The sequence below is a fragment of the Meles meles genome, chromosome 13, assembly GCF_922984935.1.
Source record: "Meles meles chromosome 13, mMelMel3.1 paternal haplotype, whole genome shotgun sequence".
Taxonomy (NCBI): domain Eukaryota; kingdom Metazoa; phylum Chordata; class Mammalia; order Carnivora; family Mustelidae; genus Meles; species Meles meles.
This window is the reverse complement of record NC_060078.1, coordinates 70,146,602-70,173,501: the sequence shown is the minus strand read 5'-3', so window position 1 is coordinate 70,173,501 and position 26,900 is coordinate 70,146,602. Positions and strand designations below refer to the sequence as shown.

The following is a 26,900-nucleotide window of genomic DNA, read 5'->3' as shown; positions in this document are numbered from 1 at the left end:
TGATTTATTCGAAAGAAGGCAAGAAGGAGCAAAAGAACAAAGTGTATATTTGGATTTGAATATATATACAGTCACATATGTAAAATATATGTCATATATATGTCAAGTATACCTCAATAAAGTTATTTTCCAAAACAGAAAAAAACAAAGTGAGCACTAATACTACTATTACTTAACATTTTACTGAAAATACTTTTCATTTTACTGAAAATGCTTTTACTGAAAAGCAAACATAATTAGACAGTTAGAATTAAAGCAAAAACCACCACTACTTAGAAATGATGTAATTATACATCTCAGAAATTCAAGAGACTCAAATGAAATTCCAAACTATAAGTGACTATAACAAGAGAGCAAGCTGAAATATTAAAATACAGAAAACAATTCATATATACAAATGACAACCAGTTAGAAGATGTAATGGAAGAAAGGCTCCCATTTAAGTTAAAAACGTAAAAGATAAAACAACCAGGAATAATTTTACCTTAATTGATTTATAATCCTGAGGTGAAAAGGCCTTTCTAACTATGATTCTAAAGACAGAACCATAAAAGATAGATGATTTGGGGGTGCCTGGGTGGCTCAGTGGGTTAGGGCCTCTGCCTTCACCTCAGGTCATGGTCCCGGGGTCCTGGGATCAGCGGGGAGCTTGCTCCCACACCCCCAACGCCTGCCTCTCTGCCTACTTGTACCTCTGTCAGATAGATAAATAAAATCTTAAAAGAAAAAAGATAGATGATTTTGACCATATAAAATTTAAGTATTTTTGAATAGCAAAATATAGAACAAAGATAGAATAAATTTAGTGTTTAATTTAACAAAGTTTAAAGACAAAGTACAAACTGAAAAAAAATGAAAATTATATTTTGAACAAGGGTTAAGCTTTAAGACATACCAGTCAATACTTTATAGACATTGTGGGTTTGGTTCCAGACCACCACAATAAAGCCAATATTGCAATATAAAGTAATTCAAATTAATTTTTTGGTTTTCCAGTGTATATAAAAATTATGTTTACATTGTACTGTAGTCTAGTAAGTGTGCAGTAGCATTGTGTCTAAAAAAAATGTACATACCTTAATTTAAAGATATTGCTAAAAAATGCTAACCATCATCTGAGCTTTCAACAAGTCATAATCATTGATCATAGCTCATTATAAAAAAAAATAATGAAAGGGTTGAAATATTCAGTTAGTATTGAGAATTACCAAAATGTGACAAAGAGCCAAAAAGTGAGCAAATTCTGTTAGAAAAATGGTGTCAACAGAGTTGCTCAACAGAGTTGCCACAAACTTTCAATTTGTAAAAAACACAGTTATCTGTGAAGCACCATAAAATGAGGCATGGTTGTACAAAGGATTTTTAGACATTAATATGAAAAAGAGCAACAATCACCAGTCCCCTAACCCCCAAAAAACTCACAAAGGGTAAAAACAGTTCCTGAAAGGGGCGCCTGGGTGGCTCAGTCATTAAGCGGCTGCCTTCAGCTCCAGTCATGATCCCAGGATCCTGGGATCCAGTCCTGCATAGAGCCTGTTTCAGGCTGCCTGCTTGGCAGGAAGCCTGCTTCTCCTTCTCCCACTCCCCCTGCTTATGTCCCTCTCTCGCTGTTTCTATGTCAAATAAATAAATAAAATCTTTTAAAATAAAAAACAGTTCCTAAAAACATTCCATCTCACTCATGAGAAAAGTTTAATGAAAACTACATTAAGCTACCCCTTTATTCCTATCCATTTGACCAATATCCAGAAGTCTGATACTTCATGTTGGAAGTGAAAATTCATTTTGTGAGTAACACGGCCATGGCAAGTGTCAACTGGGATATGCCCCATAGAGGACAAGTGTGGAAGGGTTATCAATATTGCAAATGCACACACTCTTAGAAGTTCTTCTATTTTTTTCTTTGTCTGCTTGAAAAATGACAAAGTTCAATGTCATTCAGTGCAGCACTACATGCAATATCAAAAACCATCTACCAATAGGATTGGTTGAACGAATCTGGTACATTCATACAATGGAACACTTTTCAGGTATATATTAAAAAAAAAAAAAAAGTGCGTGACATTTTTACATACTGCTCTCCAAGATCAATTGAACAGTGAAGAAAGCAAGGTTCAGAATAGCAGGTACAGCTTATGTTGTCTTTTGTATGGCATGCCATCTTGTTATTCAAAGGGAGGAGGGAAAAGAATGTACATTTTGTTTTTGCTTGTATATACATAAAGAAAAGCTGAAAAGATATACAAAGAATTAATAACAGCAGTTACCTAGGTTAGGGATTTGGGGAAGAGTGGAGTGGGGAACTGAGATAGGCAAGAGAAGTGGGAGGGAGAATTTTTCCTGCATAAATGATGATCATCTTTAATCAGTACCATAATCTCCAGTATCTACTGGGGAAAAGTTTTCTAATAATGCAACAAAAACCTTCAGGTTATAATTCTAGGACTTTTGGCAATTGTTAATGAATACTTTGCAGGATAGTTTAAATAATGGGGACATTTTAGGCACGAGATTAAGAAAAATAAAAAAAAAAAAAAAGGAGAACTGGATCGTGGAGAAGTTTCCCAAGGAAAAAAAGCAGGAATCCCCATGTCTGACTCAACTGAGTCAAGTGGCTTGGGCAGAATGCTGAACAGTGTGCCACAGGGTGCAATCACACTTTGGCCCCTGTACCAAGGGATAAGTAATCCAGAAAATGTTACCATTCATAATCTCTGCAGATCCAGCACATCTGACTCTTGCAAATGCGTGAAATAAGAAATGGTAACTAAAAGGGCGCCTGGGTGGCTCAGTGCGTTGAGCCACTGCCTTTGGCTCAGGTCATGATCTCAGGGTCCTGGGATTGAGTCCCGCATCGGGCTCTCTGCTCAGCAGGGAGCCTGTTTCCCTCTCTTTCTGCCTGCCTCTCTATCTACTTGTGATCTCTCTCTGTCAAATAAATAAATAAAATCTTTAAAAAAAAAAAAAGAAATGGTAACTAAAAACCCAATCCATAACAATATAAATGCACTATTTCACATGGATCAAAAGAAATAAGACTTTCAAAACCAATCAAATAAGTGATAAAAGATGATGTCTACCAAACAGGCCAGAAGATATTAAACATTATTATATTATATATATAATATTATATTATATAAACAATATTATACTATTATAACATAACATAACATATACTATTATAACATAATTATATTATTATATATTAAACATTAATATAAGGCCTGTCCTCTTCAAGCCTCCTTCCAAGCCACAATTCTGATAGTGGAAGAAAACTTGGAAAATTTATTTAAAGAAAGAATTTGATCAATATCAAAAATTTTAATTTTAGGTTTCACTAATTACAATATTAGCACCTTAGTAAATGGGAATCCTCTCCCTTCTCAGGAAAAGCAACAAGAAACGCAAAAATTTGTTTGCTTTCTTTTAGGGATGAGAGAAAGCCAAGGCAATTTAAATTAAAAGCATACTTCAAACTTCCATAAAAACTCTGTTTTGTTTGTTCCTAAGGAACCAAGTTGTAAAAACATGAAAATTAGTTGCTTGCAGGATACGAACACTAGAAATAAAATAATGGGAAAGAAATCAAGTTAGTTGTGTTAAAAGAAACAAAAAGAAGCAGGTTTAATTCTAAGCTATCAATAAAAAAGCACACAGACTTAAATTAGAGTTTATACTTTCTTGAAAAGGTCAAGATCTCCAAGATCTCCTTGCTTCCTGAGCAAGCTGTAGACATTTGGTTCCAGGGACTAGAGCTAAATGTTAATAAAACAAGACCATGCTACTGATCACAAGTAGGAGTTGGGAAGAAAATGAAGACATATATAAGTCAAGTCTCACTTTTAGAAAAATAACTAAAAATACACAACCTGATGATAAAAGGTCAGTAGTCATGTTCACAGAAATTTAACATATGTAAAAATCATATGCAGGCATCCTTCTAATACCCCACATTTATCACATTGATTAACCATTCAATTCCATTTGATTTATGGAAGATTTCTCTTTTTCTTTCTTTCTTTTTTTTTGGTAAGGATAATAGAGTTGGAGGCCACAGATATAACTGCAGATACTAATCCCTAATTTATCCACAACAGGTAAAAAAGAATTATACTAGATTAAAAAAAAAAGAGTAAGGATTCTAGTATATTTTGCTACTTAACTACAACGATGGCTAATCACATTATGTTTATTTGTAAAATAGCAAAGAGGATATAGAATTGTAGAAGTTGGAAGACGTAAGATCATAGAAACTAAAGTAAATATCTACTTTAAAGTTTCCCACATACAACTATGCTCAACACTACTGTAAACTCATGCAATATCTCTTTAAGATAGCTATATTTTCCTTAAGACATTATTTTGGAAAACAAGACGCTACTGGTCCCCAACCAAAAAAAAAAAAAAAAAAAAAAAAATTCTTACTATTCAATTTACAAGTAAATTTTTGGTGTAAAAGTTCTAGAATAGCTAGCCTCCCCCCCAAAAAAGTTTTGTTTTCAAATAGTAAATAAATCACAGAGTTTTTGAAAAATGTGACTATTAATACTCTTTAAAAAGTATGTTAAAATACTGATCAGGAATGAAAAGAATTTTAGAAGTAATACTTATTACTTCTTTCATTTTCTCTCTTTTTTTGTAAATGACTTTTAAAAACCATAATCTAGAATTTGCTTTAAGAGAGAATAGAAAGATGGAAAATTCTTAAAATAGCTTAACAAAGAAGACCAGAAATATTTGAATTAATTATAAACTACAACATGTCATGATGACATAAAATAAGGACTGCTACTAGTTTTTCTTAGAAAAAAATTTCGATTAATAAAGCCACAAAGTTTTACTGAGAATCTCATGCTCAAAAAATATAGCGAATCTGAATAAAACTATAGGCATGGAATTCTGCACCATTCACCAATTTGTCCATTCATTTCTGCATTTGTTTAGCATTTTTTAACAGCACTACATGCCAGGTATTATATTATTAATAAAGCAGATTCCTGGTGTGAACTCCTCAGTGAGGCAGGCATTAAGACAAATAACAGTAATAAGTATAAACTTGAACTATAAAATTGAGGTTTGTATTAGTACAGTGGAAGAAAGGAAGGAACTAGCCCGGTTTGATCAGGTCAAGAATGGTTTTACAAAGGTGGTGTGTGACCTGGGGTTTACATGATGAGTAGTTTATCAAATGGAAAAGAAGAAAGGATAACCATTGCAAAACAAAGAAAAAGAACATGTACCATAATTAAAGCCATGACGCATGACACCACAGATTGGGGTACTTTGACATGTCTGGACAAAGGGTGAAAGGGGAAGAACTGTCAGAAAAAACAGAGGAAAGGATCATCCTAAGAGGCCTTGACAATGTTAATCAAGAATTCAAAGCTGAACAGCTCACAGGCTTTTCCTCTAAGATCAGAAAAAAGGAAAGGGTGTCTACTCTCACCACTTTCATTCAACATAGAACTGGAAGTCTTAGCCAGAGTAGTTAGGTTAAGAAAAAGAAATAAAAGCAATCCAAACTGCAAAGGAAGAAGTAAAATTGTCTCTGTGTACAGACAACATGATGTTATAAATAGAAAATTCTAAAAGCTCCATGAAAAAAAAACCTTCTGGAACTAATAAATAAATCCAGTAAAGGTGCAGGATATAAAATCAACATACAGGAATCAGTTGTGTTTCTATCCACTAACAATCTACCTAAACAGGAAGTTAGGAAAAGAACCCCATTTATAATAGCACCCAAAATAATAAAATCCCGCAAAATCCTGAAAATTACAAAACATTGATGAAAGAAATTAAAGAAGACACAAATGGAGAGGCATCCCATGTTCACTGATTGAAAACAAATAGTGTTTTTTTCTTTTGAGAGAGTAAGGGAGAGGACACCTGCACACATGTTGAGTCGGGGAGCAGGGAGGGACAGAGGGAGAAGGAAAGAGAATCTTAAGTAGATTCCATACACAGCACAGAGCCCGAGCGGAGTTCAGCCTCAACGACCCTGAGATTATGACCTGAACTAAAATCAAGAGTCAAACAATTAACTGAGCCACCGAAGCACCCTAAGAATAAATATAGTTTGTTTATTTTGTTTGATCTGCTATATTTTTATTTTTTAAATTATTTTTTATTATGTTATGTTAGTTACCATATAGTACATCCTTAGTTTTTGATGTAGTGTTCCATGAGTCATTGTTTGCATATAACACCCAGTGCTCCATGCAATACCCTTAATACCCATCACTGGGCTAACCCATCCCTACAACCCCATCCCCTCTAAAACCCTCAGTTTGTTTCCCAGGGTCCATAGTCTCTCATGATTCATCTTCCCCTCTGATTTGACCCCTTCATTTTTCCCTTTCTTCTCCTAATGTCCTCCATGCTATTCCTTATGTTCCACAAATAAGGGAAACAATATGATAGTTGTCTTTCTCTGCTTGACTTTATTTCACTTAGCATAATCTCCTCCAGTTCCACCCATGTTGATGCAAATGGTGGGTATTTATCCTTTCTGATGGTTGAGTAATATTCCATTGTATATACATACCATATCGTCTTTATCCACTGATCTGGTGAAGGGCATCTCAGCTCCTTCCATGGTTTGGATATTGTGGACATTGTTGCTATAAACATTGGGGTACATGTGGCCCTTCTTTTCACTACATCTGTACCTTTGGGGTAATTACCCAGTAGTGCAATTGTTGGGTCATAGGGTAGCTCTATTTTTAATTTTTTGAGGAATCTCCATACTGTTCTCCAAAGTGGCTGTACCAACTTGCATTCCCACCAACAGTGTAAGAGGGTTCTCCTTTCTCTACAACCTCTCCAACATTTGTTGTTTCTTGCCTTAAATTAATATATTTTAAATGTCTCTACTACCCTAAGTCATCTACAGAGCTAATGCAATTCCTATTAAAATCCTAATGATGGCTTTCACATGGAGGTGGGAAAGTCTGGCCTATAGGAATGATTACCAAAACCCACGAAGGAGACCTGGGCCTTGGGCTCCCAGAGAAAAAGAAGAAGGTGATCAAAGAACCAGAGACTCAATACTCAGTTTTAAACAGTGACAATTATTTCACTGAGGTCTGTCCCACAAGAGCCACATCCCCCTCAAAGAGTGTGGTCCTAGGGCAGGTATCTGAAATGCCTCTAGTGAAGAAAAAGAAGGGCCACAGCACCCTCTGTGAGCAGTACTTAGAACCTGATGCCATGTTATGTGCTAGACAGAGAGAGACGTTGCCCAGCCCCAGGAAGCAGCCTCTTGGTTCATTTTGAGTTCCAAGGTGGGGAGGAGAAACAGAAGAGGAAGTCCTTATGGCCTCTGACAATGTGCCCTGGCTTGAGAGTGAAGACCTTCCAGGACCCCAGACAGGGAGAGAGGGTGACCAGAGTTGACAAGAAGGAGAAAAAGGCCCAGGAGGCTGCAGCCTTCTCAGCCAGGGACCCTTGGTTCTGTGAGTCTGGGGACGCTCTGCAGGGTGCTCGGTGGGGAACGATGGTGAGGAGCAGGCAGCCTCAGGGCATAAACGGAAGCAGGGGAGCCCCAGGGAATACACTGTGAAGATAAAGAAGAAAACGGTGTCACCAGAGGGGAGACAACTCCCTAGGGTACCTTGAGCTCTCTAAGTCAGTAGAGAGGAAAAGAAGAAGCCAGTCAAAGTTGAGGCTCCATAATACTTCCCAATAGGACACAACTCCAAGTCCCTGGCAAAGAAGAAAACAAAGTCCAAGGAAAAGGCAGAGTAGCCAGGCACTGAAAAGCTGGCTCTGAAGAGGAATAAAAAGATGAGGAAAAAGCAGAGGTAGCAGGAGAACCAGAAGAGGGGCCTGACACAGACTTAGAGGTGGTGCTGGAAAAGAAAGGCCACACACACAGGCGCACAGAGACCAGGCGATGTGGAAGGTTTTGCAAGGAGAGACTGGGTGTGAGGCAGGCATGACAGAAGTTTTAGAAGGAAGGAAGGGGACAGAAACACAGTTTGGCCAGTGAGATACACCTGGGTTTGAAAAAGAGGAACAGAAACTGACATTTCTCAAACTTATGGGTAGTTTTAAAAATGGGGCCCCTTCATTAACCTGATTGGAAGGCCCAACATGGCTCTCAACAAGGCGGCGGGCAGCCACCCCCCTGCCGCGGGATCTGCAGCTGGACTACGACCAGGCCATGAGGCAGCAGTATGATGGGGACCCTGGCCTTGGCTTCTTCTCTACTACCTCAGACAAAATCTTTTATATCAACAGGAGTGCTTTCAAGTCACTCAAGTTTGAAGATTAAACTCTACTGTCTTATCCTTCAAAACAGCCAAATTTGCTTTTATTATTCAGTTATGCAGATGGAAGCCATCCAACAGTTGTCTCGAATCAATCCTCTGCAGAGATTAAGGAAAATCATGCCCATGTGCTTGGACGTACTGGGGTCAGGGAAGCTCATGTGTCGGAAGCCAGAGAACACGTGAGTGGCTAATAACTACCATTAGCTGTGTTCAGCATTCCATCCCTGTTTGAAGACATCAGCATACATAAATAGCTAAATTTGCTGAGTACCTAGTATATGCCAGGTACATACTAATGTGTTTCCCTTGCATTAATGTATTTAATCTTAATAATTATGAAATCGATGCTATTATTATCCTCAGCTTACCAATGAGGAAATTGAGGTTCAGGGCTGAAGTAATAAAATTGCCCGGGTTCACCCAAGAAAAATTTTTTTTTTTTTTTAAAGATTTTATTTATTTACTTGACAGGCAGAGATCACAGATAGGCAGAGAGACAGGCAGAGAGAGAGGAGGAAGCAGGCTCCCTGCTGAGCAGAGAGCCCCATGCGGGGCTCGATCCCAGGACTCTGGGATCATGACCTGAGCCGAAGGCAGAGGCTTTAACCCACTGAGCCACCCAGGCGCCCCCACCCAAGAAAAATCTTAATGGCACTTCTTAGAGAAATAGAGTAAAACAATCCTACAATTCATGTGGAATTGTAAAGGACCACAAATAGCCAAATCAATCTTGAGAAAGAATTAAAGTGCAGACATTACATTTCTTGGTTTCTAAATATATATATAAAAATTACAGTAAACAAAACAGTATGATACTGACAAAAAGATAGACATATTGACCAATGGAATAGAACAGAAAGCCTAGAATAGATCCACACACATATGGTCAACTGATCTTTGACAAGGGTGTCAAGAATACACAATGGGGAAAGGGCAGTCTCTTTAACAAATGATGCTGAGGAAATGGATATTCACAAGCAAAATAATAACATTGATCTCTTATTATACACCATACACAAAATCGACTCAGAATGGATTAAAGACTTAAATATAAGATCGGAAATCACAAAACACACATAAAAAAGAAAATGCAGGGGGAAAGCTTCATGAAATTGATCTTGGCAATGGTTTAGATGTTAACAAAGGAAATAATCAACAGAGTGAAAAGGTAACCTGTGGAATGGGAGGAAATATTTGCAAGTCATATATCTAAAAAAGGATTAATCTCTAAAATGTATAAGGAACTCCAAAAGCTCAATAATAATAAAAAAAAACCTTAATAACCTTATTTAAAAATGTGCTAAGAGCGTTAATAAACATTACTGCAAAGAAGACATACACATAAGCTATGTGAAAAGTTGCTCAATGTCACAGGTCATCAGAAAAATGTAAATTACAACTACCATGAGATATCATATCTCATATCTGTCAAAATGGCTATTATAAAAAACAAACAAACAAACAAACAAGGGCACCTGGGTGGCTCAGTTGGTTGAGTGACTTCCTTCGGCTCAGGTCATGATCCTGGAGTCCCAGATCAAGTCCCGCATCAGTCTCCCTGCTCAGTGGGGAATCTGCTTCTCTCTCCGACCCTCTCCCTTCTCGTGCTTTCTCTCCCTCTCTCAAATAAATAAATAAAATCTTTAAAAACAAAAACAAACAAAAAAACCAAAATACAAAGGTTGGAGAGGATATGGAGAAACTGGAACCCTTACATAACTATTTGTGGGAATGCAAAAATGGTACAGCCACCATGGAAAATAGGACAGAGGTTTCTTGAAAAAACTGGAACTAGAACTACCGTATGATTCATCAATCCCACTTCTGGGTATTTATTCACAATAACTGAAATCAGGAAGATGGAAGAGGTATTAGCACTCCCATATTCATTGCAGCTCTATTCACAATAGCCAAGATGTAGAAACAACCTAATGCCTATCAGCAGATGAATGGATAAAGAAAATATGGTACATACATGCAGTGGATACCAGTCAGCCTTAAAAGAGAAGGGAATTCTGCCCTATGCGACCACATGGATGAATCTTAAGGATGCTAAGCTAAGTGAGATCAACTGGTCACAGAAAGACAAATACTGCATGTGTCCCCTTATATGAGCTATCTAAACTAGTCAAATGCAAGAATCAAAGAGTGGTATAGTGGTTGCCAGGGACAGGAGAGAAGAAAGATGGAGATTTCCTAGTCAACTGGCATAAATTTTCAGTTAAACAAGATGAAGAAGTTTAGAGACCGGTTGTATGACACTGTACCTATAGTGAACACAGTATTGATACACTTAGAAATTTGATAAGAGGATAATCTTAGGTTAAGGGTTCATACTACAATAAAGTAATTTTAGAAAAAGTTTATGAGGGGGACACAAATGTGTCTATTCAGACTACCCAAAAGAACATCTACCAGTTGAAGCAACATTGTCTTTCTGAATATATGATACCTCTAAGAAGTCACATCAAGAAAAATGTGGTGGCCGAAATTCTAACTAAACAGAGGTCTACTCAACCTTTATTTAAATTTAGCCCCATATGAATAAGCTAAAACACAGCCAACCACTGGGATGAATATATCTCATAAAAATCAGCTATTCTGTTCTCTCTAGTTTAAATACATTTGTAAATCTAGTTTAATTACATTTGTAAATACATTTGCCTATACTTTACATTTGTAAAGTATAGGCATCAAAAAGTGTCACCAAAGAAGCTGGTAAGGAAGAAAGGGAGGGAGGGAGGGAGAGAGATAGAGAGAGGAAGAGAGAGAGAGAGAAGCAGCAAGGAAGGAAGGAAGGAAGAAAAGGTGAGAAAGAGAGAGAAAGAGAGGGAGTGAGGGAGGGAAGGGGGAGGGAGAAAGGGAGGATTTAAAATCTAGTTTAAAAGAAAGAAGAATAAGAAGAAGAGTTCAAAGCTGCCCCAACAGGAACAAATGCAGATGCTCCACAGGACACAGGCCAACAAGAAGAATGGATGAAATGGCAAGTGATTGTAGGGACCGAGTAGAGTATGTTCTACTGAGTACAAGGCTACTACTCAGCTATAGGTGTTTCCAGAATGCTAGATATCCTGGAATTTTCAAAGAAATCTGAAATTTGGATGTTTCTGTGATATCTCTCAATGTTTTAATGTTGGCAGCCAATTTTAATATACTAAAAACACTAGAAAGGCAAAAAATTTATTTTTTAGCTGGATTTGATTGTCAGACTGAAACTTTGTGATCTCCTATAAGTACTGGAAAGGCACACAAACACACAAAAATTAGAAGTTTGATCTAATCAGATTTACATTTTTAGAGAGTTTCCTCTACACTCAAGTGGAAAATAGTCCAGAGAAGAACCAGAGTAAAGGCAGAAATTGCAGGCTCGATCTTAAAAGTTAAGAGAGAGGCCATGTGGTCCTCAATGAATAGAAGAGTGAGGATGGAGGGGAGAGAGACTGTGGAGGTGGAATCCATGGGACTTAGTGACAATTAGCTGTGAAGTCAAGGCCAAGAAACAAGTATGAAGTGTCTCCCAGGTTTCTCATGTAGGTAATTGAGTAGATGGTATACTAACCAGCATAACCAGTATACGTATTAGCCAGTAAAATGAAGGCAGGAAGAAAAACAGATTTTGGAGGAAAGACAGTAAGTTTAATGAGTTCAGGTTGGAACATTGTATTTGAACATCTGTAAAAAAGGAACACGTGCAACAGATAACTGAAAAAAATGGTACAGTGTGCAATGTTGAAAATCTGGGCTAGAGACATAATTTTGAAGTCATCAATGCATAGGCATTAGTAGAAGCCATGGGTATATATAAAATTAACAGAGAGAACAGAGAGATGGCAAGTCGAGACAACAGTGATCTGCAAACCCCCAAATTAAGGTGAACACAGGAAAAGAAAATCCAGTGAAGAAGATAGGAAGAAACCAAGCAAGTATAGTATTAAAGAAATTAATTTCAAGAAAATGGGAGTAAGGGTGCCTGGGTAGCTCAGTCAGTTAAGCATCTGACTTTGGCTCAGACCATAATTTCAGGGTCCTGGGATGGAGCACTTTTTCTCACTCTCCCTCTGCCCCTCCTTCTGCTTGTGCTCACACTCTCTCTCTCAAATAAATAAATAAATAAAATCCTTAAAAATAAAAAAGATGGCAGTGAATCAAATGCTATGTAGAAGGAATACAAGTATGATAAAAAAGAAAGGGACCTCAGAAACAGGGGTCATGTGTGACTTTAGCAAAAAAAATTCAGAGATATATCTATCATAGATGGAATCAGTACAATATAAAAAATAACACACCCCAAATTTTCCTTACACATATTTTTAAAATCAGTATCTCCTTTTCTCTAAATGTTGGAATATTTATACAGTATAAGAGACAAGATAAGACCACTTGCCCCAAAAGTTGGTTATTTCTTCATTTACTTTAAATCTTTCCTGACATCTAGCAGATGAATGATTGATTGTACCACCATGTCCATCCCATTCTCTTTGGACAAAACTCTACTGGATAACATTTTAGTCCCTGTGGTGAAAAATAGAATAATTCAGGTAGGGACGCTTAGGAAAGAAGCCATTTGTTAAAGTGACAGCCTACCTGAATAGAACACCTACCACTTAAAGTAACAGCATTCCTAAGAAAATTGTTCATCTGAATATCTAATAACCCTTGGAAGTCACATGAGAGAACGAAGTGCTAGTCAAAACTCCAACCACAAACAGAGGTCTACTCAATCTTTATTTGACTTGACCTGATGTGAATAAACTCAAAAATAGCCAATTGGGATGAATACACCCCACAAGCTTTATTTGTTCTTTTCTGTCTGGTTTAAGTATATTTGTAAATTAGTAATTTTGCTCCCCTAGTAGCAGCACATTTTATTATATTTCTCTAAAAAGAGCATTTAATGAAAGTACCGCCTTCATTGGTGATGGTGGTGGCGGGGGGGAGGTTATTTAATGAGTGCTTGGATCCTGCAGGTCAATCAAGAGGGAAAGTACTTTATTCTTATAGAATAAAGTATCAGTATTATTTTTTTAAAGATTTTATTTATTTATTTATTTGACAGAGAGAGATCACAAGTAGGCAGAGAGGCAGACAGAGAGAGAGGAGGAAGAAGGCTCCCGCCAAGCAGAGAGCCCGATGCGACTCAATCCCAGAGCCCTGAGATCATGACCCGAGCCAAAGGCCGAGGCTTAACCCACTGAGCCACCCAGGTGCCCTAAAGTATCAGTATTATGAACATTCTATAAATCATCCAATAATAGCACTTCAGAATTATAAGGCTCTTTAAGAATAACTTAACCCCTTTCCCTACAGATGACAAAAATGCAAACTATGGTCTAATGAAATAGAGCAGTTCTTTGGTAGTATAAATCCAGTTGCACTGTTGACAAAGTTTTAGTTTCAGCTAAAACTCAAGTGCACTCTGAATGCCTGGACAGAGAGCATTTATACACAGTACATAATCCAGTGGAGGAAGGATGTACCAAGTAACAACAAATGTTCTGAACCATACTGGAAAGTACTTATAGATGATCAATATTATTTTATGATATTTAATATAAACAATGACTGAAAATTATGTCTGATATCTTGGTTTAAGAACCACAAATTTTAGGAGAGGATAATCAAGTATCTTTCTTGTTTTCCTATATACAAAACTGGCACTACGGACACGTGGATGGCTCAGTCCGTGAAGCATTTGCCTTGGGCTCAGGTCATGATCCCAGGACCCTGGAATCAAGTCTTGCATTTGGCTCTTTGCCAGAGGCTCTTTGGAGAGCCTGCTTCTCCCTGTGCCGCCATTCCTCCTGCTTTTATTTTCTCTTTTTCTCTGACAAATAAATAAATAAAATCTTAAAAAAAATCATAACTGGCACTAGTTTCTGTGAGACTCTATATTAGCAATAAACTCTAACCTACTTACATATTCATCTAGACTTATTTTCCAGAGCTAGAAAATACAACTGGTGAACTACTGTGAAATCAATAATTAAACAGTACTACTACACTGGGCAAACACGTGACTTGTGGGTTTACAACTGAGCAAAGTTTTGCGCCAAAGAAATTGTTTCTCTCGGGGATTTTGGCCTAATCTAGATTATACTTTACTCTGGAATTGAGTAAATGCTATTTAAAAACCCACCTAATTAAAAAAAAAATAGTGACTAATATATTTAGTTTAAGAAAATAGTAGCTAACATATTTTTTGAGCTTTTTAGGTATCAAACATTATTCTAACAGCTCTGTGTGTGTGTGTGTGTGAATTCACTCTTCACCACAATCCCGAGGTAGACACTATTGTTATTCCCACTTTGCAGATATGAAAACTGAGACAGAGATTAAATAAGTAAATAGCTCAAGTTCCAACAATTAGTAAGTGTCAGTAAAAACATAAAACCAGGCAAAACTTCTAAGGTAAATCACTTTCTATAAGGAATCCAATCACATTTACTCCAATATTTTCTTTCTATGACTACCCCCCTTCCTCCATTGTTGAAGAAAGAATAGCCAACATGTTTTGTGTTGTGGTGGGGTTTTTTTGTTTTTGTTTTTTAATTTTTAAAGCCACCTGTTTTAAGCATTGGTCCAATTGGCAGCTGCATGGGTTGGAAATAAAAGAATATAAATAATTTCTAAAAAATTTTATATGGTTATGACCATATAAATGGTCTGCCCAAACATTCATAATAACTTAGGTTCTTAGCTGAAACAGTTCTTTGTTAGAGACACAACCAAGATCATATGGACCAGAAAACTGTACTGTCCATTTTAACAGAACACAACCTCATTATCATGACCATTTAAAGACTTAAAATTGATAGCTAATAAATATCTGTTTAAGTGAAATGAACTTAACACTGAATTTGTTTAAGAGAGCAGCAATTTTACTTTAATGATCTTCATACACAAACATTTCAATGATCGTGGTTGAGAGTGACCAAGTCAGGCTTTAAAGGGATTTATGGAATCTTAGTTCCCGCAACTCAAGCTACAAGTTCTTTCAAGGTCAACAGTGACTGTCATGCTGACAATCTAGTGGGCACTCTTTTATGTCTCATTTTACTCAACTTCTCAACAGTATTCAATTTGGTTGAAATGTGCTCATTCTTTAAATAGTCTCTTCTGTAGAAATGATCTGGCTTTACTTCTATCTCACCAGCTGAGCTTTTTTTTTTTTTTTTTTCCTAATTCAATTCAAATCATTCTCTATTTGAGCTCTAAATGCTATAATTCCTGTGAGCTTAGTCAAGAACCCTCTTCTATCACTCTCTTCTCCCTTAAGTATTTTCATTTATTTCTAAAGCTTAAATACCATCTAATGCTGATGTCAAAATAGATCTAACTCAATTTCTCCTCTGAACTCAAACTTGGTATTTCCAAGTGACTATTTAATTTCTCCACTGGGATGTCAGAGGTATTTCAAGTTTAAAACATTTGAGAATGAATTATTGATTCTAAATCCATTTCCCCACTAAACAAACAAACAAGAAACGACTTATCCTACACTAGTCTTCTCCAACTCAGTAGGTAGTGTCATCCACTGAAAGACATAATTATTCAAGCTAGAAACTTGGGAGTTTATCTTTGATTCCTTCTGAGAAATATTTATAGATTAAACAAATTGAGGAATCTCTCTGTGAAAGAGACAGAGGAAGCAAGTGAAGCAAAATATTAAGTTACTAAATTTAAAAAGAGGAAAATGGGATTATTGTACTCTTCTTTCAACTCTTCTCTATACTTGAAAACTTTTAAAACAAAGAGTTTAGAAAAAATTTTATTAATTTTATTAAGGTACAGAAAAAAAGACTTCGATAAATTATTCTCTTCGATGAAATTGACCACTGGCAGATGGCCTATTATTGAGTTAATGTTCTTTTTTTTTTTCCTAAGAGAGAGAAAGAGGGAGGGAAAGGCAGGGAGATGGAGAGAGAAAATCTCAAGTAGACCCCACACCAGTGCAGAACCTGACATGGACCTCGATCCCACAACCCTAAGATCATGATCTGAGCCGAAATCAAGAGTCAGAGGCCGAACTGAGTCATCAAGATACCCCAGTGAGCTAATATTCTTAAAGCAAAAGCACTGTGGCAGAAAACTTAGGCCTCTTCACTGTATCTAGAAAGATCAGCTTGCGAATTTTGTAGATCTTTTTTTTTTTTAAGATTTTATTTATTTATTTGACAGAGAGAGAGAGATCACAAGTAGGCAGAGCAACAGAGAGAGAGAGAGGAGGAAGCAGGCTCCCCGCTGAGCAGAGAGCCTGGTGTGGGGCTCGATCCCAGGACCCTGAGATCATGACCTGAGCCGAAGGCTTAACCCACTGAGTCACCCAGGCACCTCTGAATTTCATAGATCTTAAAAAATTACTGAGACCTTAAGAGCAATTGAATCAGTATTAGGAAAAAAAAAAAAACTAACCAAAAAAATCTCCAAAAAATAAAACAAAACTCTGATTCTTAGCTTCCCAAGTCTATTTTCCAAATTTTATTTTATCCTAGCAATATTAGTCTGGAAAATAATGCAGAAAATGGCTACAAGTTTAAATTTTTTAAAAAACCGGTAAAGGAAAATTTAGAGGTTTAAATATTTATCTTAAAAAGAAAGAAAGAATCTTAAAAAGAAACCTGTTACTTCAGGAAGCTAGGAAGAGAAGAACAAATGATACATAAAGTAGAATAAAAGGGCAATAAAGGCGATCAAAGCAGAAATCAATGAAATAGAAGACAGATAACATAATGAAAATCAAAGAAGCCAAAGGTTGTTTTTTTAAAAGAGATCTAAAAAATTGATAAACTTTTATCCTGGCTAAGAAAAAAGAAAACATAAAATTACCCAAATCAGGAACAGAAGAAGTGACATTGTCACAGACCCTACAAAAATTAGAAGAATTTTAAGGGAATATTATGAAGAACTTATGCCAACAAATTAGGAAATTTAGATGAAGTCGACAAATTGTTAGAAAGACATAAATTATAAAAACTGATTCAAAAAGAAAGAAATAGAATAGACCTATTACAAGTAAAGAATCAATGAGACCAATACCACAATGATGCCAAAGCCAGGTAAAGGTAAAACAAAAGGTAGACCAATATCCCTCATAAAGATAGATATAAAAATCCTTAACACAGTATGAGTTGCCAAATCTAGCAATGCATTAAAACTAGAATATGACAGGGGCGCCTGGGTGGCTCAGTGGATTAAGCTGCTGCCTTCGGCTCAGGTCATGATCTCAGGGTCCTGGGATCGAGCCCCGCATCAGGCTCTCTGCTCCACAGGGAGCCTGCTTCCTCCTCTCTCTCTGCCTGCTTGTGATCTCTCTCTCCGTCAAATAAATAAATAAAATCTTTAAAAAAAAAAACAAAACAAAAAACTATAATATGACAAAGTATAATTTATTCTAAGAATATAAGACTGGTTTAACATCTAAAAATCAATTAAAGTGATATACATCATAGGAATATAATAAAGGACAAAAACCAAACAATTATCTCAGTAGACAAAGAAATAGCATTTGACAAAATCCAATACTCATTTATAATACAGACTGAAAGCAAACAAGGAATTAAAGGAAAATTTCTCTACCTGATGAAGGATAGCTAATATCAATCTAATGGTGAAAATCTTTTTTCCCCTAAAATTGGAATAAGACAAGAAAATCCATTCTCACTACTTCTAGTCAACATTGTACTGGAGTTTTCAGCCAGTGCAAAAAGGTTAATTAATTAATTATAGGTACACATATTAGAAAGAAGTAAAACTGTCTTTATGAATAGATGACATGATCTTTAATGTAGAAAATCTGAAAAAAATCTACAAAGAAAACTAATTAAGTGAGTTTAGCAAAGTTGCAGGATACAAGATCAATATACAAAAATCAATTGAATTTCTATTACGAACAATGAACAAACTAAAAATAAAATAAGAAAAAAATCCATTCATAACAGCATTAAAAAAATAAAATTTTTCAGTTTTTTGTTTGTTTTTTTTTTTTAAGATTTTATTTATTTATTTGACAGACAGAGATCACAAGTAGACAGAGGCAGGCAGAGAGAGAGAGAGAGGAGGAAGCAGGCTCCCTGCCCAGCAGAGAGCCCGATGCAGGGCTCTATCCCAGGACCCTGGGATCATGACCTGAGCCGAAGGCAGAGGCTTTAACCCACTGAGCCACCCAGGCGCCCCCCAAAAATAAATTTTTTTTTTAATATTTATTTTTATTTGTTTATTTACAGCATAACAGTGTTCATTGTTTTGGCATCACACCCAGTGCTCCATGCAGTACGTGCCCTCCCTATTACCCACCACCTGGTTCCTCAACCTCCCACCCCCCCCCCCACCCCCCTGCCGCCCCTTCATAACCCTCTGGTTGTTTTTCAGAGTCCATAGTCTCTCATGGTTCATCTCCCCTTCCAGTTTCCCTCAACTCCCTCTCCTCTCCATCTCCCCATGTCCTCCATGTTATTTGTTATGCTCCACAAATAAGTGAGACCATATGATACTTGACTCTCTCTGCTTGACTTATTTCGCTCAGCATAATCTCTTCCAGTCCCGTCCATGTTGCTACAAAAGTTGGGTATTCGTCCTTTCTGATGGAGGCATAATACTCCATTGTGTATATGGACCACATCTTCCTTATCCATTCATCCGTTGAAGGGCATCTTGGTTCTTTCCACAGTTTGGCGACCGTAGCCATTGCTGCAATAAACATTGGGGTACAAATGGCCCTTCTTTTCACTACATCTGTATCTTTGGGGTGAATACCCAGCAGTGCAATTGCAGGGTCATAGGGAAGCTCTATTTTTAATTTCTTCAGGAATCTCCACACTGTTCTCCAAAGTGGCTGCACTAACTTGCATTCCCACCAACAGTGTAAGAGGGTTCCCCTTTCTCCACATCTTCTCCAGCACACGTTGTTTCCTGTCTTGCTAATTTTGGCCATTCTAACTGGTGTTAGGTGGTATCTCAATGTTGTTTTAATTTGAATCTCCCTGATGGCTAGTGATGATGAACATTTTTTCATGTGTCTGATAGCCATTTGTATGTCTTCATTGGAGAAGTGTCTGTTCATATCTTCTGCCCATTTTTTGATATGATTATCTGTTTTGTGTGTGTTGAGTTTGAGAAGTTCTTTATAGATCCTGGATATCAACCTTTTGTCTGTACTGTCATTTGCAAATATCTTCTCCCATTCCGTGGGTTGCCTCTTTGTTTTGTTGACTGTTTCCTTTGCTGTGCAGAAGCTTTTGATCTTGATGAAGTCCCAAAAGTTCATTTTTGCTTTTGTTTCCTTGGCCTTTGGAGACATATCTTGAAAGAAGTTGCTGTGGCTGATATCGAAGAGATTACTGCCTATGTTCTCCTCTAGGATTCTGATAGATTCCTGTCTCACGTTGAGGTCTTTTATCCATTTCGAGTTTATCTTTGTGTACGGTGTAAGAGAATGGTCGAGTTTCATTCTTCTACATATCGCTGTCCAGTTTTCCCAGCACCATTTATTGAAGAGACTGTCTTTTTTCCATTGAATATTTTTTCCTGTTTTGTCGAAGATTCAAAAATAAAATTTTTAAAAATAAGTTTCACTAAATAAATGTAAGACCTGAACTGAAAACTGTTAAAACATTGCTGATAAATTAAAGAATATACAAATAAGGGGCACCTGGGTGGCTCAGCACGTTAAAGCCTCTGCCGTCCACTTGGGTCATGATACCAGGGTCCTGGGATCGAGCCCCACATCGGGCTCTCTGCTCCACAGGGAGCCTGCTTCCTCCTCTCTCCTTGCCTGTTTCTCTGCCTACTTGCGATCTCTGTCAAATAAATAAATGAAATATTTTTTTTAAATAAGAATATACATATAAAAAGATTGGAAGACTCAATATTGCTTAGATAACAACTTCCCCACACTAATCTATATTGAATCTATTTAATGAATCCCTATCAAATCTCAGCAGACTTTTTCATAGAAATTCACAAGCTGACTCTTGAAGTTATATAGAAATGCCAAGAACCCAGATTTTTTCTTTTAAAGAACAAAGTTGGAGGGGGTGCCTGCGTGGCTCAGTGGGTTAAAGCCTCTGCCTTCGGCTCAGGTCATGATCCCAGGGTCCTGGGATCGAGCCCCGCATCGGGCTCTCTGCTCTACAGAGAGCCTGCTTCCTCCTCTCTCTCCCTGCCTGCCCCTCTGCCTACTTGTGATCTCTGTCTGTCAAATAAATAAATAAAATCTTAAAAAAAAAAAAAAAGGAACAAGGTTGGAGGATTTACACTATATGATTTCAAAACTCCTTATAAAACTATAGTAATCAAAACACTGTGGTGCTGGTGTAAGGACAGGTATATAGATCACTAAAACAGAATTGAGACTCCAAATAGAAACCCTTACATTATGGTCATCTGATTTTCTACAAAAGTGCTGAGGGAATTCAATGAGGTAAAGATAAGTCTTTTCAACAAATGATGCCAGAATAATTGTATATTCATACAAACAAAAAATAACTGAGATACTTTACCTCTTACCATACCAAAAAAAAAAAAAAATCAAAATAGTCATAAACCTAAATATAATAGCTAAAAATATAGAACATCTAGAAGAAAATCTTTGTATCCTTGGGCTGGGCAAAGATTTGTGAGATATAATACCAAAGGCACAATCCATTCCAAAAGTTAGTAAGTGGAACTTTATCAGAATTTAAAACTTTTATAATTCAAAAGGCATCATTAAGAAAATGAAAAGGCAAGCCACCCACTGGGAGAAAATATTTGCAAACCATATATCTGATAAAGCACTTGCATCTAGAATACACAAAAATCTCAATCATAAGAAGACAAGCAACCTAATAAAAAATGGGTAAGAGATTTGAAAATACATTTCACCAAAGATATGTAAATGTCTAATATGCAAAGACATACTTAACATTGTTACTTACTACAGAAATGCAAATTAAAATACAATGATTTGTTTTTACATATTCCCTAGAAGGCTTCGATCAAAAATATCAACTGCTGACCAAAATGTAGAGATTCTGAAACCCTCAAACATTGCTGGTGGGAATATAAAATGGTAAAATCTCTTCAGAAACAGTGTGGCAGTTTCTTGAAACATATATATTTACCATAAGATCCAGCAATTCCACTTTTATATAGTTTTCCAAGAAAAGTGAAAATATGTGTCAACAAAGACTTGTATGTGGATTTTCACAGCAGTGGAGTCAGAACAGTAGAAACGGCAATCAATCCAATGTCCAACCACTGGTAAATGGATAAATAAAATGTGTGACATATTCGTACACTAGAATATGACTCAGTAACAAAACAAACTACTGATAATACTAGAATACAGATGAACTTCAAAAATATTATGATAAAAGCTCTATAGAGAGCAAACAGATCAGTGGTTGCATGGATTTGGGAACTGGAATGAGGCTTGACTACAAATGGGCATGAGGGAACCTCTAGGAAGTGTTATGAAACTGGACTGTGGTAATGGTTGCACAACTATATAAATATCCTAAAAAGCACTGAATTGTATGCTTACAATGAAAAACTGTATAATATGCAAATTATACCTCAATAAATCTGTTTTTAAAAAAGAAGCTGGACTGTAAGGACATAAACTTTTAATCAAGAAAGAAATCTAAAATCATATAAAAAAAAGGTAGAACCGATGAACTGGAAATTGCCTACTGCATGGAATTTCTGAGATTATAAAAGATTCTTTAAAAGGTCAAAGTCTCCTCCTTCATTTATATGATTTTTTTGTTGTTGTTATTGGTCAGTGTCCACACTCAGTTATTAAGATATCCCTATCTTTAATGGAAGAAACACAATCTATCAGCCCTTAGTTTATTATATATTGAGTGCCAATATTTTGGACCTGATCTAATGATCCTATATACTCCTATTACCAAGAAAGTAGGGTAAAGGGAAGGTGGAGATTACAGAAGCTTTCTTGATGGTGGGGAACCTATGGAATAAGACAACAGCTGTATTTAAGAGCTTATGTCCATGAACAGACATTTCTGCAAAGAAGACATCCAGATGGCCAACAGACACATGAAAAAGTGCTCCACATCACTCGGTATCTGGGAAATGCAAATCAAAACCACAATGAGATATCACCTCACACCAGTCAGAATGGCTAAAATTAACAAGTCAGGAAATGACAGATGCTGGCGAGGATGCGGAGAAAGGGGAACCCTCCTACACTGTTGGCAGGAATGCAAGCTGGTGCAACCACTCTGGAAAACAGCATGGAGGTTCCTCAAAATGTTGAAAATAGGGGCGCCTGGGTGGCTCAGCGGGTTAAAGCCTCTGCCTTCGGCTCAGGTCATGATCCCAGGGTCCTGGGATCGAGCCCCGCATCGGGCTCTCTGCTTGGCTGGGAGCCTGCTTCCTCCTCTCTCTCTCTCTGCCTGCCTCTCTGCCTACTTGTAATCTCTACCTGTCAAATAAATAAATCTTAAAAAAAAAAAAAATGTTGAAAATAGAACTACCCTATGACCCAGCAATTGCACTACTGGGTATTTACCCTAAAGATACAAACGTAGTGATCCGAAGGGGCATGTGCACCCGCATGTTTATAGCAGCAATGTCTACAATAGCCAAAGTATGGAAAGAACCTGGATGTCCATCAACAGATGAATGGATAAAAAAGATGTGGTCTATATATACAATGGAATACTACGCAGCCATCAAAAGAAATGAAATCTTGCCATTTGCGACGACGTGGATGGAACTAGAGGGTATCATGCTTAGTGAAATAAGTCAATCGGAGAAAGACAACTATCAGATGATCTCCCTGATATGAGGAAGTGGAGATGCAATATGGGGGGTTAGGGGGATAAGAGAAGAATAAATGAAACAAGATGGGATTGGGAGGGAGACAAACCATAAGTGACTCTTAATCTCACAAAACAAACTGAGGGTTACTGGGGGGAGGTGAGGTTGGGAGAGGGGGAGTGGGGTTATGGACACTGGGGAGGGTATGTGCTATGGTGAGTGCTGTGAAGTGTGTAAACCTGGCGATTCACAGACCTGTATCCCTGGAGGTAAAAATACATTATATGTTTATAAAAAAATAAAAAATAAATAAAAAATTTAAAAAAAAAAAGAGCTTATGTCCAGGGTAGCAGTTCTTAATCTCATTAATAATTTTAAACATGTACTGCATACTGAAATAATATTTTGTCTGGATCTATTGGGTTAAATAAAATATATTACTAAAATTAATTTCACCTCTTTTCTATTTTAAGTGATTACTAGGAAATCTGAAGTTACACACGGGGCTGCAATAATATTTTTATTGGACAGTGCTGGTACTCATTCGTAAAAAGCATCATAAAATCTCAGAGATGGAAATGACCTCTGAAATCACCCAATTCAGTTCCTTCATTTTACAGCTAAGGAAACTGAGACCCAGAGAAAGTGACTGGCCCTACAACACACAGCTAGAAAGTGACATAGCAGAGATTAGTCAGGTCCCCTGACTCCTGCTGTCTATGGCTATTTTCATCACACTTCCTCAAGGATTGTTAAAACAAAAGTGCTCTATCATCTCCTCCCAAAATAGAATGTTAATTTAATCAGCTGGTACTGAAATATGTACTTTTTACAGAGCGCCTTTTTCCCCTCTAGGATGTTCTATGTAAGTCTCACGCCTACAACATCTCCTGACTTTGGTGCCATACATCCAATGAACTACTCTTGGTGTCATAAAATAAACCAAGAAAAATATAAAAAGATCAAATCTCACATTCCACTTTATACTAGGAAAGGTTACATGTCAAAGGGCACTTGCAGAAATACCACAAAAATAAACTTAAGGAAAAGAAATTGGTAGGGGAGGGCAGACAGGGGGGTTGAAACACAATGAAAATAATACTTTGTGTTCCTATTTTAAGTGCCTTTCTCAATGCTATATGCATAGCAGCTAGAGGCAAGCTGGAAAGCCGCCAGGTCCTGGCTGCCAGCAAAAATTTTGTCACCTCCTTTGAACATCTGAAGTATGTTTACCCAATAGATTTCATTAAATTACACTTCCATTAGGAAGCACACAATGTTGATACTCATCTCAAAGATCAAAGGGATCGCTAAGAGGCATGTCATCCTGCTCCCCAGCTGATTGCTATTTCTGGGCCAATCAAGGAAAGGAGCCAGAACAATACTTAGTTAAAAAAAAAATTGTAGCATCTCCCCAAGGACTATAGACTAAGAATCTGCAGCCCCATTATCAAAATGAGCATATCATTAATGACAATACTCATACAGTGAGTTATTTTAATACAACTCCTACACAACAAACAAGCTGGATTTGGGTCATTAGCTGAATTTGTAAAGCAGTATTTCTGAGGGCTGAAAAACTCTTCAGTAAAGACATAAAGTTTAGAAAATGGAGAAAGTCCCATTTACAAATACAAGAAAAAGATCCAGTTTTTATTAATTTCATTGTGATTCTAAGTAAACCAACAGGTAAGTCAGATTGGAGATGGTTAATTTAATTACTGATGGGCTGTAAGATTTTTTTCTCATCTCACTAATTTTTCTGATGGGTGATTTAAAACACCCATTAAACACCAGAAGTGCATTTTTTTCAAAGATAAAACTATTCCATCTTGGAATCCAATGACTTATGATGAAAAGACTTAACCTTCCAGGAGCAAGAAACACTCATTTTAAAGGATATAAGATTTGGCCATGGAAAATTAGGAAATAAAAACAAGTCATTTCAACTAGGAAATAGAGATATTTAATGTTGGATGAATGGAACGAGTTAAATACACACACACACACACACACACACACACACACACACCCATACATATATGGTACTGAGAAATAGCTATAAATCCCAAATCCTTTATTTGGTGTTAGAAAAGGTAGTTCAGCAAAAGCTCAATGTTCTAAGTCCGATTTCAGGTAGTGGAAACTATTCTCTAGTAATTTTACTGTGGCAAATCCAGTAATCTGCCCAAAATGGGATGAAAGAGGCAAGGTTCAGGCAAGTGTCCTTTCTACCTAACTCTTTCTACAAGCTCTGGTGGTAAAGGTATGTTACCTATCTATAACCACAACCCAGATTTCAGCTGTTCTCTTCCAATGTGCAGTCAACCTCTTGGTTGTCCATACTTGACACATAATATGAACTCTAATTATCTATCTTTTGCAATTAATCATCTGACAATTACATTTCCTGTACTTATAAGCATCCAGCTGGGAACTGAGTTTTATTCTGAGAGGAAAAAAAGAGGATTCAGGTTTCTAACAAATTACTTCTAATTAACCAGAACCTTTTTTAGTCATCACAATGTAAAGATGCCTACAGCTAGTGAAAGAATTTATTTTTGCATTCTTAATGATACCTTAAATTTTCATTTAAATTTCCCCAAAAGGTAGTTCTGGAAATGATTGCACTAATGTTAGTTAAATAAACATTCTGTTTGGCAGTACACAAAGAATGGGGGAAAAGAAAGATTATTTCTAAGGAAAAGGAACGTGCAGCATGACCAGAAAGGGCACCCAACAAAACTAAATAAAGCAGAGATTCAAGGTGTCCACCTTCAAAGTGAAAGATACAAGGTATTTTCCACTAAGTCCAGAAATTGGCAGAGCTGAGTCATACAAATTGTGGAGTTTGGAAGGGACTCTAGGAATCATCTACTCCAGTGGCTCTCAAAGTGTGGTCCCAGGGGCCAGCTTTAGCAACCACCCGGAACTCTTTAGAAATTCAAGTCCCCAGATCCTTGTGGGACCCCACCAACGCCTTCTGACTCAGAAGCACTAGGGTGGGCACAGCAATCAGCCATCCAGGTGACCCTCACCCACTGGCTTAGTTTAGGAACTACTGATAGTCTAACCACTTCACTGAACAGATGAGGAAACCAAACACTGAGATTAGAGGCCAAAGTTTATACACAAGAATAAAATTAAAGAATGACATTGAAGAACTTACAATCATCTTTCTTTTTTATCAAAAAAAATCTTTGTTAATACTGTAATAATAATAATACTGTGGCCTAGCACATAAGTTCTGGGACGAATAATCCTTGAGATCCTAGCAGCTCTATCCCTTCACAGTATACTTAGCTCTTGAGGTCCTGGGACCTAAAATACATCAGCATTCCTACAGTATTGGTTATAAGGTTCCCTACAACATAAAATTCTACAAATATTAAACTAACAAGAAATGAAGACCAGAGAGAGGAAGCCAGGGTCTTAATGGACTTTGAACCAAAAAACCAGATGCAAGAACAGCATTTTGAAGATAGTGTTATATTGGAAAGAACATTGGATACAGAATCAAAGAATCTTGGTTTCTCCTTCTTGCTCAGCCAATCAGTCACCTTGCGCAAGCCACAGGGCATCCCTGGCTGAGGATATGGCTCCTCATCTCGAAACACCTACCTCTGCAGGGCTTCTGGAAAAATAAAATGCAAACTGTCCTTAACACAGCCTTTGGCATGTAATGAGAACTTAATAAACACTAGTCCCTTCTTCTTCTTCTCTTTCAGTTTACAGAGAATGCAGATAGAAAGTGTATTCCAGCTTTCTTGATTTGTGTTCTGAGAGGCTCTATCTAGCTCCATTCTTAAAATGCATAGTTCTTTCTAGACATCGACACGTTCTCCATTAGCCCTCAGT

The 26,900-nt window shown here is 37.0% G+C and overlaps 1 protein-coding gene and 1 pseudogene across 9 annotated transcripts in view; one reads left to right on the top strand and one right to left on the bottom strand.

Moving 5' to 3' along the window:
* The window catches only part of VTI1A (vesicle transport through interaction with t-SNAREs 1A), a 352,003-nt gene that overhangs the window by 287,141 nt on the left and 37,962 nt on the right, over positions 1 to 26,900 (bottom strand). The window lies entirely within an intron of this gene.
* LOC123954933 lies at positions 6,967 to 8,278 on the top strand (annotated as a pseudogene).